The sequence below is a fragment of the Triticum dicoccoides genome, chromosome 7B (assembly GCF_002162155.2).
Source record: "Triticum dicoccoides isolate Atlit2015 ecotype Zavitan chromosome 7B, WEW_v2.0, whole genome shotgun sequence".
NCBI lineage: Eukaryota > Viridiplantae > Streptophyta > Magnoliopsida > Poales > Poaceae > Triticum > Triticum dicoccoides.
Window position 1 is genome coordinate 82694726 of NC_041393.1, and position 3437 is coordinate 82698162.

Genomic DNA, 3437 nt, shown 5'->3' on the forward strand with positions numbered 1-3437 from the left:
CTGCTCTCTTCACACTCTCTCGCCCTCTCCAGATCTAAACAAGACTTTGTTGGCCTCTCTCTCCCCTCACTGCTGCTCAAAGAGCCGGCAGGATCCATCCGCCAGGAAGGGAAGGAGGCTTAACGCTGTCACCGTCGGCGAGGAAGGGAATCCACTACCGGCGCAGCTGTTCACTTTCCACCCAGCGGCGGCGCGGGAGGGTCTCCGACCCTTTCTTCTTCGCCGTCGTCCCGTCGCCCACCGAACCACGCCCCAAGTACCTTAATGTATAATTTACTAACTCCACATGCATTGCTCTAGCTGCATGTATACCATGAATCTAGGACGTGGTTCAAAGAGGAAAGGAGTGGGGGAAAGTAGTGGGAAAAGTTGTATCTAGCTTAAATCTAGGACGTGGTTCAAAGAGGAAATGAAGGGGGAAAGTTGTATAGCATGAATCTAGGACGTGGTTCAAAGAGGAAAGGAATGGGGGAAAGTAGTGGGGAAAGTTCAAACGCATAAATCTAGGACGTGGTTCAAAGAGGAAAGGAAGGGGCAAAAGTACTAGTTCAAAAAGGAAAGGAAGGGACAATGCTGTAGAGTTTGAGCAGGACTAGATTTGCTGCGCTCACATAGGGAAAGGTGTCTAAAGATAACAAAACTGGGACCAACACAAATATGCTCCTTGGTTGTTTGTTCTTTGTTGCAACAGACTGTGCATGTGTGACGCCCCCGATTCAATCGTACACTAATCATGCACGCAAACGTGTACGATCAAGATCAGGGACTCACGGGAAGATATCACAACACAACTCTAAAATATAAATAAGTCATACAAGCATCATAATACAAGCCAGGGGCCTCGAGGGCTCGAATACAAGTGCTCGATCATAGACGAGTCAGCGGAAGCAACAATATCTGAGTACAGACATAAGTTAAACAAGTTTGCCTTAAGAAGGCTAGCACAAACTGGGATACAGATCGAAAGAGGCGCAGGCCTCCTGCCTGGGATCCTCCTAACTACTCCTGGACGTCGTCAGCGGGCTGCACGTAGTAGTAGGCACCTCCGGTGTAGTAGGGGTCGTCGTCGACGGTGGCGTCTGGCTCCTGGACTCCAGCATCTGGTTGCGACAACCAGAAAGAAAGGAAAGGGGGAAAAGGGGGGAGAAAGCAACCGTGAGTACTCATCCAAAGTACTCGCAAGCAAGGAACTAAACTACATATGCATGGGTATATGTGTAAGGAGGCCATATCAGTGGACTGAACTGCAGAATGCCAGAATAAGAGGGGGATAACTAGTCCTATCGAAGACTACGCTTCTGGCAGCCTCCGTCTTGCAGCATGTAGAAGAGAGTAGATTGAAGTCCTCCAAGTAGCATCTCCAAGTAGCATCTCCAAATAGCATCTCATAGCATAATCCTACCCGGCGATCCTCTCCTCGTATCCCTGCGAGAGAGCGACCACCGGTTGTATCTGGCACTTGGAAGGGTGTGTTTTATTAAGTATCCGGTTCTAGTTGTCATAAGGTCAAGGTACAACTCCAAGTCGTCCTGTTACCGAAGATCACGGCTATTCGAATAGATTAAACTTCCCTGCAGGGGTGCACCACATAACCCAACACGCTCGATCCCATTTGGCCGGACACACTTTCCTGGGTCATGCCCGGCCTCGGAAGATCAACACGTCGCAGCCCCACCTAGGCTCAACAGAGAGGCCAGCACGCCGGTCTAAACCTAAGCGCACAGGGGTCTGGGCCCATCGCCCATAGCACACCTGCACGTTGCGTACGCGGCCGAAAGCAGACCTAGCCTAGTGGCGTTCCAGTCCAATTCGGCGCGCGCCGCTCCGTCGCTGACGTCTGAAGTGCTTCGGCTGATACCACGACGTCGGGATACCCATAACTACTCCCACGTAGATGGTTAGTGCGTATAGGCTCGTAGCCAGACTCAGATCAAATACCAAGATCTCGTTAAGCGTGTTATTATGAAGCAACCGCGGACGCCGACCAGGGCCAGGCCCACCTCTCTCCTAGGCGGTCTCAACCTGCCCTGTCGCTCCGCCACAAAGATCCACACAGAGGGCCGTCGGGACAAAGGTCCTTTCAGCCCCCAATCCGTGAATCACTCGTGGGTACTCTTCGAGCGGACCCGACTTTAGTCACCATCTGTATAATATGTATGTATGTATAGTATATACCCGTGATCACCTCCCGAGTGATCACGGCCCAATAGTATAGCAAGGCAGACCGACAAGAATGTAGGGCCAATGACGATAAACTAGCATCCTATACTAAGCATTTAGGATTGCAGGTAAGGTATCAACAGGTGTAGCAAGGGCAGGCTATGCATCAGGATAGGTATAACGGAAAGCAGTAACATGCTACACTACTCTAATGCAAGCAGTATAGAGTAGAATAGGCGATATCTGGTGATCAAGGGGGGGGGGCTTGCCTGGTTGCTCTGGCAAGAGAGAGGGGTCGTCAACTCCGTAGTCGAACTGGGGAGTCAGCCTCGTCACGGGGTCTACCGAAGAGAAGAGGGGGGAGAAACAGTAAATACATAGCAAGCAAGTGCATAACAGGATAACAGGCAGAGCTAGACGTGTTCTATGCGGTAGGAGGTGATACCGGTGAAGGGGGGAAGCATCCGGGAAGTATTCCCGGGGTTCCGTGTTTTCGGGCAAAGGAGCCGGAGGGGGGGGAAAGTTGCGAGTTCGATAGGTTAGGGGGGTGTGGCGGACGAACGGGTTGCGTATCCGGAATCGTCTCGTCGTTCTGAGCAACTTTCATGTACAAAGTTTTCTCATCTGAGCTACGGTTTATTTTATATTAATTTTAAAAGATTAAAATCATTTTTAGCATTTATTTAAATATTTTAATCCAACATTATCCAGAACAGTGCACGCTGACGTCAGCATGACATCAGCATGACGTCAGCAGTCAACAGAGGTGTTGACTGGTCAGCTGACGTGTGGGTCCCGTTTGTCATTGACTGTTCAGTCTAATTAATGTTTAACTAATCTAATTACTGTTTAATTAAACTAATTATTTAATTAGGTTAATCTAATTATGATTAATTAACTTAATTAATTCCTTAATTAATTAATTAATTTAATCATTATTTAATTATTTAATTATTTTTATTAATATAATTTTTTTTAAACGTCTCTGGGGCTGTGGGGCGCCCATGTCATTGGCCCCAGGGGGCCTTGCGGTTTTCGGGCGCATGGCCGCGCGGTTGTCGCCCGAACGGGCGCGGGCGCAACGGTGCCCAGCACCCGCTCTTTCGGGCGCACCACAGGGGCGGGCGGAGCCGGCAGATCGCCAGAGCAGGGGGGTTGGTGACCACGGCGGGGCTCGCCGGGCGCCAACCGGGCGGAGGACGGGGATTGCGACGACGCACGGAACAGGGGCGGACGGAGGGAGGAGCGGGCTCGGCAGGGGCGCCGCTTCGACTGGA